Genomic DNA, 13038 nt, shown 5'->3' on the forward strand with positions numbered 1-13038 from the left:
GGCAAGAACCTGACTACATTTAACCACATAGAAACTGGGAAATACAAGCTATCATCCAGGCAGCCATGTACCCCACTAAAATTTAAGGGTTCCATTACCAAGGAAGAAGGGGAAAATGAATGCTGAGGCACAAATAGCAGGCTCTACTGTACTCATTAAACTCCATGGTGCTGAGTACAAGTGGGTTCCATGACGGCAATGGAAGGTCTTCAGGTGGAGATGGGGCAGGGGCAGGGCTGTGAAAGGTGAGCATGATTTTTTTTTTTTTTTTTTTTTTAGGGCTGCCCCTGCAGCATATGGAAGTTCCTGGGCTAGGGGTCAAATTGAGCTTTAGCCTCCAGCCTACACCACAGCCACAGCAACGTGGGATATGAGCTGCGTCTGTGACCTACACCACAGCTCATGGCAACACCAGATCCTTAACCCACTGAGTGAGGCCAGGGATCGAACCCTTGTCCTCATGGATACTAGTCAGGTTCTTAACCTACTGATCCACAATGGGAACTCCCAAGATGAGTGTGATTTAAATGAGCAGGAAGAATGGGTAAGAGCGTTTTTGGCAAGGGAATGACCAAACAAAGGCTCAAAGGCAGGAAGGCACTCTGTGTGCCTCTGGGTTAATAGGGTTGTCTTGGCCAAGCAGGGCTTTGTGTCAGGAGGCTAGCTAGCCAGGGAACAGCCCTGGGAGCAGGGGGTCAACCCTGCGTTCACTGTAATCAGTGTGGGGTCACTTAACCTCCAGAGCCTTGGTGTCCCCTAGAGATGCACAGAGATAATCCTGTTGTGAGGATCCAGTGAAATGATGTAGCAGGAGGAAGTTCGTAGTGAACTGTAGGTGTCTGTACAGTTTAGATGTTCAAAAAGCAGTAGCTGCCATGACCATGACACAGGCCTAAGTTTCGACTGGGAGGAGGAGGAATTTGCCCTGCACTCTCCGGGCAGCTCCCCAAATGTGATGGTCTTATGTGGGTGGGGAATGTGGATGGTGAGCCGAGGACATGCGAGCTTGGGGACTGGAGCCTTTGAGCATGGAAAAAGCACGCAGATGCTCCTGGGGTGCAGGAGAGTGATGAGAGAATGGTGGGTATGTCCTAGTGCCTGTTTCCTTTCTTCTCCCCACAAAAGGAGCAGAGCGGGTCAGTATCCTGTGCTAACCCAGGGGCCAGTCCTGGGCCTTTCATGCCCTCTGTAGTCAAGTCAGTGAGGCTCCCAGGCTCCTGGGTTGGAGGCCAGCCCTCAGGCAGGCCCAGCCCTGGGGACAGGGGGCCTCCTTCACATCCCTGCTGGAGCATGTGTGGCAGAAGCCAGAGGCTATGAAAGCCAAGGTGAGGGCAGAGAGCACAGATGGGATTGGCCTTGGTCCAGGTCTGACCAGGCTGCTGCTGTCTCCCCATAGAGGGCAGTGTCTTAATCAGCTCTGGCTGCCATAACAAAATACCATAGACCAGGTGCCTTAGACGAGAGACATTTATTTCTCATAGAATGGTGGCTGGAAAGTCCAAGATCCAGATGCTGGCTGACTCCATTCCTGGTGAGGGCTCTCTTCCTGGCTTGTAGGCGGTCACCTTCTTGCCACATCCACTCATGGCAGAGAGAAATAGCTCTGGTCTCTCTTCCTCTTCTTGTAAGGGCACTAATCCACGGGAGCACACCCACCCACCAAAACCTGCTAACTGCCCCAAAGCCCCACCTCCAAATACACTGGGGATTAAGGCTTCAACATATGAATTTGGAGGGAACACATTCAGTCCATAATAAACACCTTACTCCACTTGAAAAGACACCCTGGCCCCTGTGGGATCCTGTTCTGTCCTGATGCTTGGCTGTGCCTTTGGGGCGTGTATTGTGGCTGGTGTGTTTCTGCTCTGACCTGATAGAGGAATCAGTTGGGAGCTGCACTGGAGCTGGCGTCTCTGACTGGTACACAGAGAGGGTCCCCCAACACAAGCTGTCCTGGAGGAACAGAGGAAAAGCTGCAGCAGGGAGCAGAGCAGGCCCTGTGGCCAAATTCTAAAGTCACCAGGGTTTCATTGCACTGATAAAAATGAACTGGTGCCTCTTCTTTCCTTTTTCTTTCTTTCCTTCCTTCCTTCTTTCTTTCCTCCCTCCCTCCTCTCTTTCTTTCTTTCCCTTTCTTTCTTTCATTCATTTTTCCTTTTTTTCCCTTCCTTCCTTCCTTCCCTTCTTTCCTTCTTTCTTTCTCCTTTTAGGGCTGTACCTGTGACATATGGAATTTCCCAGGCTAGGGGTCGAATTGGGCTGTAGCTGCCGGCCTGCACCTCAGCCACAGCAACGTGGGATCTGAGCCACGTCTGTGATCTATACCACAGCTCACGGCAACGCCAGATCCCCAACCTACTGAGCAAGGCCAGGGATTGAACCTGCATCCTCATGGATGCTGGTCAGATTCATTTGTGCTGAACTACCATAGAAACCCCCTCACTTCCATCTCTTTCTCTATTGCTCTCTCCCTCCTTCCCTTCCCTTCCTTTCTTTCTTTTCTTACTCCTTCCCTCCCTCTTTCCCTCCTACCTTCCTTCCTTCCTTTCAGGAGATTTATGCAAAGTGAGTTTCAAAACCCAGAGCAATGAATGCAGAGGGGAGGGGCGTGGAGGGGAAGGAGGGTGAGAGAAATGGTCAGAAGGAGATGAGTGGGGCAGAGACATGCCAGCAGGGTCCGAGAGACACAGTGGGAGAGGCAGCCGAGAACATAGTGAAGCCATCAAGTGAGATGGGGACAGACAGACACAGGAGAAGAGGGAGCTAGAGACAGAGAAGAAGCAGGGACAAAGTGACAAGGATGCAGAGGGAGACATGGTCAGAAGACGCAGAGAGTACCTGAGGCAGGTGGGCCGGGACAGGAAGGAGGGCCTGAGGAAGGAGGGGCCTTAAGAGCGGCACAGCAGACAGAGGGGCCTTCTGAGCACCCCACCCCTACCTCGTCCAGCGCTGTGTGGCTCATCGGGCATCAGCGTGCTCCCTCCGTCTCACCTGGATGCCCTCTCACCTCTGGGAGGTTTCAGGACCCTGGGTCTGAGCTGACAGGGTGGCCTGTGTGATGGGTGGAGGGTGGCCAGGCCTAGAGGCTGAGGGTGGGGGTGTGACCTCGGAAGGCCCCTCTTAGTGCAAAGGGCCATGGGCCAGCAGTGGGACATCACCAGCACTTTCCATTACTCCTTTCTCAGTCACCGCGTTGCTGTTGGGAAGGGGAGGAAGTCAAGACCGAGGGGGAGGCGAAGGGGGAGATGAAGACCGAAAATCCCACATGGCATCATCGGCCGGGAGTGGCCTGCCCTTCCGGAGAGTGTGGATGGCTGTGAGTCATGCTCACCTCCGGAGGAGGTCCACAGCCAGACCCTTCCCTGACAGCATGTCTGCACAGGCCAGGGCTCTGTCAGACCTGGGCAGGGGGCGAGAAGGCGGCTTTCCTAGAACTGAACTTCCAGGGGCTGCTCCTAGAACCCATGGGGGAGCCCCAGACTATAGGATCCAAGACCAGGCTTGGCCAGAAGTGACCCAAGGGCAGGGGACCGCCCGTGTGTGGGGAGCTGGCTGTCAGGGAATCACAGAGACCAGGGCAGGAAAACCCACCCAGGGAGCCAGGGGGTGTGGAGGGAAGGGAAGCAACACCCAGACACCGGGGGCCCGAAGGGTAGGAGCCGCCTCTCTCCCTCTGCCTTGGGCTCCCTCTCAGAGGTCAGGGTCCAGGACAAGGCCCTGGGCGGTAGCTCTGAACTGTTATGAGAGATGCCATAGAAACTGCGGGCAGAATCTTCCTCAGGAAAGATCCCTTAAAAGGGGTGAAGAGGAGCTCCCGTTGCAGCTCAGCAGGTTAAGAACCCGACTAGTATCCATGTGGATGTGGGTTCGATCCCTTCCCTTGCTTAGTGGGTTAAGGATCCGGTGTTGCCATGAGCTGTGGCATAGGCTGGCCGCTGCAGCTCCAATTGTACCTAGCTGGGAACCTCCATATGCTGCAGGTGCGGCTGTAAAGAGAGAGAAAAAAAAGGTGAAGATAAATGAAGACGGTGATGAGAGGGACCAAACTTCACTCGAGCTTGGCTGGTCAACCCTCGGTCCCAGAGAGGGGAAGCAGCACCTTCAAGGCCACACACCCAGACTGCTCTTTAGCCGCCCGTTCCCAATTCTTCCAGCGCCTCACTGTGTCCCACATCCAACCTGCCTGCATCTTTCAGGTCTTTTAATCGCAGTGGAGCACACAGCACCTCTGATTATTCTCCTTTTACCAGTAGGGACCCTGAGGCCCAGTGGGTGACCTGCTCAAGGTCCCAGGGCTCATCCGGGGGCCAGAACTGAGAGTGCCCCAGACTCCCAGCTCAGGGGTCTTCCCACCTCTGCTTCGAGGAGACGGCTCACCTTCCAAGGTGGTAGGAGGTTGGGGGTGGGGGCGGCCTGTGTCACACTGACCGCTAGGCTTCCCTCCCCAGCTTCCCACCCTGGGAGAGCCCTTCTTGTGTTGGTGGAGAAGGCGAGACTGCACTTTGCCTGCCTGATTGGACAGGTCCAACCCCATCTAAGAGCTTCGTTTCTTTTTGATGGAGCCCAGGGGCTGCTCCTTTTAATCCATGCCATCTTCCTCACCCTCTGCCCCCAGCCACCCCGGTTTCTCGGTGTGGGTGAGTGTTTCAGCCTCTAATCTTCCAGGCAGGAGGCTTCGGGGCAGTCACAGCACAGTGACACACGCTCTGATGTGGGATGAGAATATTTTAAATCTGAGTTATCCTTCAGAGAAGGGAACATGTGGTTTCCAGAACCAGGAGGGCACTGGTTTCCAAAGAGGGGGAGGGGAGGGGAGGGGAAAGTGTTGAAAGGCGGGGGAAGGCGGCGGGGAGGGGCCAGGGCCAACTTGGCACAACTCCCAACTCACCAAGTGCTGGCCTGGGCAGGTCGCTGGCTGCAGACAAGCGGGTCAGTCCCTCCTCCATCCTGGAAGCCTCTCCTTCTTGTCCTCTCGGGACCCCTGCTCCCAGCACACTTCCTGCAGCCTCAGCAATGTGTTTCTATTTTTTGCCCATCTCCCTGGTGCAGCTCATTCCACCCCACTGAAGGGAGCCTGTGCGCCAAATGCCTCCCCCCCCTCCACCGTCAAGCAAGAGTGTGTGTGAGGGAGGGGCGGCCCCATTTCCCTCAGCCCCTGTGTCCCAGGCAGGGGGAGGCTGGGCAGACAGGACAGCAGAGCCCTGAACTCATCTACCAGCTGGAAACGTGCCAGTCTGGGTTGGGTTCAGCCCGCATGCCGGCCATTCCCTGCACGTGGCCAGCTGGGCCAGGCCCCCAGGGCAGGGAGCACCCTGCCCAGCTCAAGAAGGAGGGGCACCCAGAGGAGTGGCCACAAGGGTGGCCAGAGGGAAAGCCAAAGAGGGAGTGATGCATGGCTCTCCGCCCTCTCCTGCGACACAGGCTGTGGTTTTTGTGGAAGCGAGAGATGGAGATTCCTTCAGGTCTGAGACGTGGGAAGATGAAGGGGGCTTTGCCACCAGAGATTCCAGACTGGGCTGGAGAGCCTGAATTAAAGTCGGTGGCCTTGAGGAAAAAGCTTCCATGCCAACAACCCTCTTCCCAGGAAGCTACCTGTTTGGCCAGCCAACTACCATCCACAGAGAGTCCCGCTACCAGGCAGAGTCTCTAGGCAAACAGTTAGAGAGGAGACCAGCCTGCCTCCCACCTGCCTCTGGGAGGTTGCCATCAACTGGGACCCCAACCCCTGGTCGGATCCACTGGAGCAGGTCAAGGAGGTGGTTTTGCCGAGCGCATGGCACCAGCCATAACACCTTTACGCAGAAAAAAAACAAAAACAAAAACAAAAAAACGATGCAGAATGAGCCACTTTCTTCCAAGGGGCTCTGGGAGAGGCAGGTACCGGCAGCAGTCTGGGGGATACAGAGTCCCAACACTCATGGACTCAGAGGTCGGGGGGGATGCATAGAAGTAAGCCATGATTACAGTCCGATGTGACACATCTGCTTATAGGGGCGGACTGGGTGTTCTGGGTGCTCACGGGGGCCTTCACTGAGTACTGGGGTTGGGGAAGCCCTTCAGAGAACAGGACACCCAAGGTGGTGCCTGGAGGATGGTAGCAAAGTTTGCGGGTGGGTGTAGGGTAGAGCCTTACAGGTGGTGGGGATGGCGAGCGCCAAGTCCTTGAGACAAGAGTAATGATGGTGCTTTCCAGAAAAGACTCCCAGAGCAGGTGGTGGAGAAGGAGGGGGCGCCTCAGAGATACGCAAAAGGCCTGCGTACCTTGTATTTTTATACCTGTCTTGAGTCTTCAACCAGAATTTTTCTCAGCCTTCAACTCCAGCACAAAACCCAGTGAGAAAGGGACTTCCTGCCCACAGAGAGGAGGAAACAAAATCCCAACAATTTCGGCTTCCCCCCAGAATGTCAAAGTTGATTCATGAGGTTAGGTAGTGTAGAGGATAGATGACTTTCTCTTTTAAAAGCAGTGCTTATTGCTTCTCTATTTAGGTATAAAATAGGTTATACACGACCGATATAGAAAACTACAGCCATTCCCGTCATGGCTCACTGAAAACGAATCTGATTACCATCCGTGAGATTGCAGGTTTGATCTCTGGCCTCGCTCAGTGGGTTAAGGATCCAGTGTTGCCGTGAGCTGTGGTGTAGGTCACAGACTCAGCTCGGATCCCAAGGTTGCTGTGGCCATGGGGTGTAGGGCAGTGGCTACAGCTCGGATTTGACCCCTAGCCTGGAAACTTCCATATGCTGTGGGTGCAGCCCTTAAAAGAGAGAGAAAAAAAAAAATGGAATGAAGAAAAAATGTGAAATCACATATAAGCCCTTCACATGGAGCTCATTGATGACATTGAAAGTTTTTTTCCCCTTTCATCATTTTATTTTTTTTTGAATTTTTTGTTGTAGTTGACAAAATTCATCGCTTTAAATATTTCGTGTCACTCCCTTCTGGCCTGCAGTTTCTGCTGAAAAAGTAACTGATAACCTTATGGTGTTCCCTTGTATGTTATTTGTGGCTTTTCCCTTGCAGCTTTTAATATTCTGTCTTTAATTTTCATATATATATATATATATATATTTTTTTTTTTTTTGTATTTTCTAGGGCCGCACCCATGGCATATGGAGGTTCCCAGGCTAGGGGTCTAATCAGAGCTGTAGCTGCTGGCCTTCACCAGAGCCATAGCAATGCGGGATCCGAGCCATGTCTGCAACCTACATCACAGCTCATGGCAACGCCAGATCCTTAGCTCACTGAGCTGAGGCCAGGGATCGAACCCAGCAACCTCATGGTTCCTAGTTGGATTCATTAACCACGGAGCCAAGACAGGAACTCCTTGTTTTTGTCTTTTCTAGGGCCACTCCCATGGCACACCGAGGTTCCTAGGCTAGGTGTCTAATCAGAGCTGTAGCCACTGGCCTGATTAGCCAGGTCCTCGACCTATACACCACAGCTCATGGCAATGCCGGATCCTTAACCCTCTGAGCGAGGCCAGCGATCAAACCTGCAACCTCATGGTTCCTAGTCAGATTCGTTAACCACTGAGCCATGACAGGAATTCCTAATTTTCATCACTTTTACTACACTGTTTCCTGGTGTGTTCCTTCTTGGGTAAATCCCATATGGGGCTGTGTGTGCTGCCTGTTTTTACCCAGGTGAGGGAAGTTTTCAGCTATTATGTCTTCATATACGTTCTCATGCCCTTTCTCTCTCTCTGTCCTCCTTCTGGGACCCCTAGAGGGTAAATATTAGTGTGCTCGATGTGTCCTACAGGGTCTCTTAAACTGTCCTCATTTCTTTTTATTCTTTTTTTCTTTTTTTCTCCATCAGTGGCAGCGAATAGAACTTCTCTACCCCACTACTCTGGCTTCCAGACCACTGATCTGTTCTGTACCATTTGGTCTACTACTGAGTCCTTCTCGTGTATTTTTTTTGGCCGTGCCTTGGCATGTGGAGGTTTCCAGAACAGAGATCGAACTGACACAGCTGTAACCTGAGCCACAGCAGTGACAACTCAAGATCCTTAACCCAGTGAGCCGCAAGGGAATTCCCCTGCTAGCGTATATTTGATTTCAATTATTGTATTCTTCATCTCTGTTGGGTTGTTCTTTATATTTTCTAAGTCTTTGTTAAAGTCCTCTAACTTCTTGCTCTGTGCATCCAGTCTCCTCTCAAGTTCTTTGATCATCTTTTTTTCTTTTTCTTTTATGGCCACCCCCAGGGCATGTGGAAGTTCCCAGGCCAGGGACTGAATCAAAACCACAGCGCCCATGCTGCAGCTGCGGCAGCACTGGATCCTTTAACCCACGCCCCAGGCCGGGGATTGAACCTGCACTTCCACAGCAACTGGAGCCACTGCAGTTGGATTCTTAACCCACTGTGCCTCAGTGGGAACTCCTTCTTTGATCGTCTTTACAATCATTACTCTCAACTCTTTCCTGGGTAGATTGCTTGTCTCCACTTCACTTCATTCTTCCGGGGTTTTAACTTGCTCCTTAATCTGGAACGCATTCCTCTGGGGCCTCATTTTGTCTAAATTGCAATTTGTATTTTTATATCTGTGGTAGGTTACGTTTCTCGATCTTGGAGAAGTGATCCTCTGTAGGGGATGTCCTGTGTGTCCCAGCAATGCACTCCCTTCTTGTCACCCAAGCCATATGCTCTAGGTTCCCCCTAAGAAGGCTGTGTGGGTCCTTCTGTTGTGGCAGCTGACTCTGTGGGTGGTCTGCTAGGCTTAGTTGGCCCCTAGTCTGGTTAGTTGCCAGGCCCTGCCTTGAGCACATGTTGCCAAGTGCTGTTTAGTGGGGCTTGGTCATGAGGTAGCTGGTTGTGGAATCCTAGGGGACCTTGGGGCTAGTGCTGGCTCACTAGTGGGCAGAGTCAGGGTTCTGAAGGCTCTGAGGTTCTTGCCCACCACTGGCAGGTGAAGCTGGATCTTGGGGTTAGTGCTGGACCACTGGCAGACAGAGCTGGTTCCTGGAGTCTGGTTGCAGGGATCCCAGAGCTCATTTCAGATCATTGATGGGTGGGGGTGGGGGGTCAGTTCCTGACACAGTTGGGTATGGAGTCCAGGGTGTCCTGAAGTTTGCATTGGCCTGCTAGTGGGCAAGGCCAGGGCCCAGCTGGTCCCAGAGTCTGTGTTGGCAGACTCAGTCCACAGGCTGCTGGATTGTAGTTCTCTTGCTTCTGGTGGGAGAGGTCTAGAGGCTGATATAGAGGCTGGTGTGGGCTTCCTAGTGGGAGATGCCAGTGTCTTCCCACTGGTGGGCAGGGCTGGGTCTTGGCCCTCTCGTGGGCAGGGCCATGCCTAGGGGGCGTGTCTAGAGGTGGCTGTGGGCTCAGAAAGTCTTTAGGTAGCCTGTCTGCTGCTGGGTGGGTGGGGCTAAGTCCCGTCCAGTTACTTGTTGGCCTGAGGCTCCCTGCCCTGACACCTGCATGCTGTTGGATGAAATCAGGTCTTGGTGCTAATGAGCAAGAGGGAGGAGCCCCCACAATGGGCTCACCATCACCAGCTTCAGCTTCATGCAATAGACCAAGCTCCCAAACATGGCTGCCGCCAGCATGAGCCCGGGCCGCCCTCTGCCTCTTCAGGAGACTCTCCAAGACCAGCAGGTAGGTCTGGCCCAGGCTCTTATCACATCACTGCTTTTGTCCTGGTCCTAGTGTGTGTGAGATTTTGTGGGCGCCTTTTAGCGTGAAGCCTGTTATTTCCCCCAGTCCTATGGGGCGCCTGCAATTACGCCCTGTGGGCCTTCAAAGCCAAATGCTCTGTGGGCTCGGCTTCTTGGTGCGGGCCCCAGGCTCAGGGGGGCCAGATGTGGGGCTCAGAACGCTCACTCCTGTGGGAGAACTGTTGCAGGAGAGGGAAATGTCACATCCTGGGACCCCCAGGAGTCCTCAGGTCAGGCCGTGGAAGTTGCGGGTCCTTGGCTTTGCATAGGAAAGAATTTAAGAGCAAGTCTGAAGAAAGCGGGAGCTGGTCTATTTAGAGGGATACACACTCCACAGGCTGATTGTGGATTGGCTCAGAAAGTGAGAACAGCCTCAGGGCATGGAGATTTTGTTGTTGTTGTTGTTGTTGTTGTTGTTTTTGTTTGTTTTCTAATGGGCTGGGTAATTTTCATATACTCACAAGTGGGAGGAATATTCTTGCTGTTTGGGGAAAGGTGGCAATTTCCCCAGGGATTGGGCCACTGACCACTTTTTGGCCTTTTATGGTCTGTCTTGAAACTGTCCTGGCATAAGGGGAGTGATTTCAGTGTTGCAAGGAAGATATAATGACTTAAAGCCAATGACTGAACTATTCTCGAAGCCACCTTGGTTTCACCTGGTTCCAGCCCGTAGTTCTCGCATCCCCCCAGCTGCGCCCCCTCTTCATTTATCTACCGTTCGTGTCCTGCCCCCTCCCTCCTGTCTCATTCCCTCCTCAGAGATCTTACTCCCATGTTCTTATGGGAAGCAGAAGGGCAATGTGCCATCTTCTGTGGCTGCTTTGGGGCTGCATTGAAAGTCTATTCAGGGCATTTCCAGGGGTCAGGGCTGGGCTCTCTAAAGTATTTTCTAGGGCTGCCTCATGGTGGGCAAAGCCTCCGGTGGAACTGCCAGTCCTGTTCCTGCCAAAAGTAATTGAATGGGCTCCTAGGATGGTATTATTATTATATGTTGTGACTGGGACCAAATGTCCTAGTGTACAAGCTCATGCCACACATTATCAATATATGGATAAGCATTTACAGAGGGGCCACATTTGCTCTGGGGTGCAGTTGTCTTGGGCTCCTCATTCCAGACATATCCTGAGGGTGCAGAAGGAGATCTGGAAACAGAAGAATTTAACAAGAAAGCAGCCGTCCAGATCCATGGAAGGGACAAATTATAAACACAGTGTGGGGACAAGGGCCCATTAATATATTCAAAATAGTTAAGTTCAGGAATATTTGATGCCCTTGGCTTAGATGAGATGGTGGTGTAAATGGGTTTTATTTACCGCTTTCATAGAGCCCAACAGTTTTTAGCCCAGTTTCTAGTCCCTTCCACCCCTATCCCATAGACACCTTGGACCGAGTCTTCATGAATAGCACAGAGTGGAGGCAATTGTGGGAATGCAGTCTGGGTCTGTGCTCCAGAACGCCTTAGTGATTTTTACCATCTGGCAGCCAGGGATTGTTCCAGAGAGGCTCCCCATGGCCCAGAAAATCATTAGAGGTGTAGTGGCATTGGAAGCATGATTGCTTTTCTGGATGACAAAAGTAGCCACAGTTAATGGAAAAGTTAGGAGTCACGTTTTCTTTTCCTTTTTTTCTTTCTTTTCTTTTTTGTGTTTAGGGCTGCACCCACAGCATATGGAGGGTCCCAGGCTAGGGGTCCAGTCGGAGCTATAGCTGCCGGCCTAAGCCAGAGCCACAGCAACACCAGATCTGACTGAGTCTGTGATCTACACCACAGCTCACGGCAACGCCGGATCTTTAACCTACTGAGCGAGGTCAGGGATCGAACCCACAACTTCATGGTTCCTAATCGAATTCATTTCCAATGCGCAACAACGGGAACTCCAGGAGTCACATTTTAAAAAAGAGGCAAGGAGTTCCTGCTATGCTACAGTGGGTTAAGGATTGGTGTTGCCACAGCTGGGGTGTAGGTTTCAGCTCCAGCTCAGATTTGATCTCTGGCCCAGGAACTTCCATATGCCATGGATGTGGCCAAAAAAATAAAGATAAAACAAAACAAAACAAAATAAAAGAGTCAAGTGTAGGAAAGGTTTCAGGCCTGACTGAGTGGGGTATTGCCCATCACGCTTGCATCAGTGTGTGTGTGTTGGGGGGTATTTGCTTGTGTTTGAATTGGTAAAGCTCTTGTTGAATGTACCTATTTGTGTCTGTAACATTGTTCACTGTAAGCCAGGATTTTCATGGCAGACCTAACCATGAAGTATTTTTTCTCCCAGAAGACTTTTTTTTTTTTTTTTTTTTTTTTTGCTGTTTAGGGCTGCACCCACAGCATATGAAAGTTTCCAGGCTAGGGGTCTAATCGGAGCTACAGCTGCCAGCCCACATACACCAGCCACAGCAGTGCCAGATCCGAGCAGCATCTGTGACCTCCACCACAGCTCATTGCAACACTGAATCCCTAATCCACTGAGTGAGGCCAGGGATCGAACCTGCATGCTCATGGATGCTGGTCAGTTTCATTTCCACTGAGCCACAACTGGAACTCCACCCAGGTGAGATTTTAAAATATGTTTACCAAAGTGTATTTTCCCATTCCCCCTTGAGCTGCAACCTTTGTCAGAAGTCCTGCTAGGAGTACTGTGGCTTTTGACATTACTTAACTATATATTTTATTCAGACCCAGCAGGGACAAAGAAAGATGTTTACAGGGGTGGGGGAGGGGTTCTGAAAAGTGACAAAATAAGAGCGAGATAGTTGGAAACACAAGGGTTACTAGGCGCACCCACCAGGCGTCTGAGGTCTTTCACTGGCTGGCAGGACTAGGCCTCTTCTGGTTCCTGTTGGGACGTAAAAGATACAGGCGTTATTCTAGGCCGGAGTGCCCGCCTAGTAACTCCCCGTAGCTTGACAGCAGTTGGGGTGCTTAGCAATAGTTGACACGGTCCCGTCCATTTTGGTTGTAACTGGTCCACAGGGGACCCTCCCTTCCAAGCTGTTAGTAGGCCAGAGTCCCCTGACTGGATGGAGACCTCAGCCTTCTCTTTTATGGGGATGGGCTGCACCTCGTTTCTGCATTCCTGGAGGGCCCTTTGAACTTGTTTGTCTAGCCGTGTGGGAGACCAGCTGGGAGTTTGCTCATCAAACAAGAGATCTGAAGTCAAAAAGTCATTTCAAATGGGCTAAGTTTTAAAATTCCCTCTGGGGCCATCCTGGTCCGTAGAAGGCTCTAGGAAGGAGGGAGACCCAGGTTTCTGAAGCCTCTTGGCGCAGTTTCGCAAGCGTTCTTTTTTTTTTATTATTATTATTACTTAATGAATTTATTACATTTATAGGCAAGCGTTCTTTTTAGAACATGACTTGCTTTTCCTGCGTTGCCTG

General features: G+C 51.8%; 1 long non-coding RNA gene across 1 annotated transcript; it reads right to left on the reverse strand.

Annotated features, from left to right (window-relative positions):
- Positions 1-1449: 1449 nt before the first annotated feature.
- On the reverse strand, positions 1450-5187 carry LOC110260144 (uncharacterized). The gene is made up of 3 exons (XR_002342994.2): positions 4889-5187; positions 2939-3196; positions 1450-1953 (listed from the first exon to the last, which is right to left on the reverse strand). It is a non-coding gene; the product is annotated as an uncharacterized LOC110260144 (long non-coding RNA).
- Positions 5188-13038: the final 7851 nt, after the last annotated feature.

Source organism: Sus scrofa, chromosome 3, assembly GCF_054392235.1.
Source record: "Sus scrofa isolate SSC_HxYL_T2T_F1_AM1 chromosome 3, Sscrofa_HxYL_maternal_Yorkshire_Landrace_v2.0, whole genome shotgun sequence".
In the NCBI taxonomy this organism is placed as follows: Eukaryota; Metazoa; Chordata; class Mammalia; order Artiodactyla; family Suidae; genus Sus; species Sus scrofa.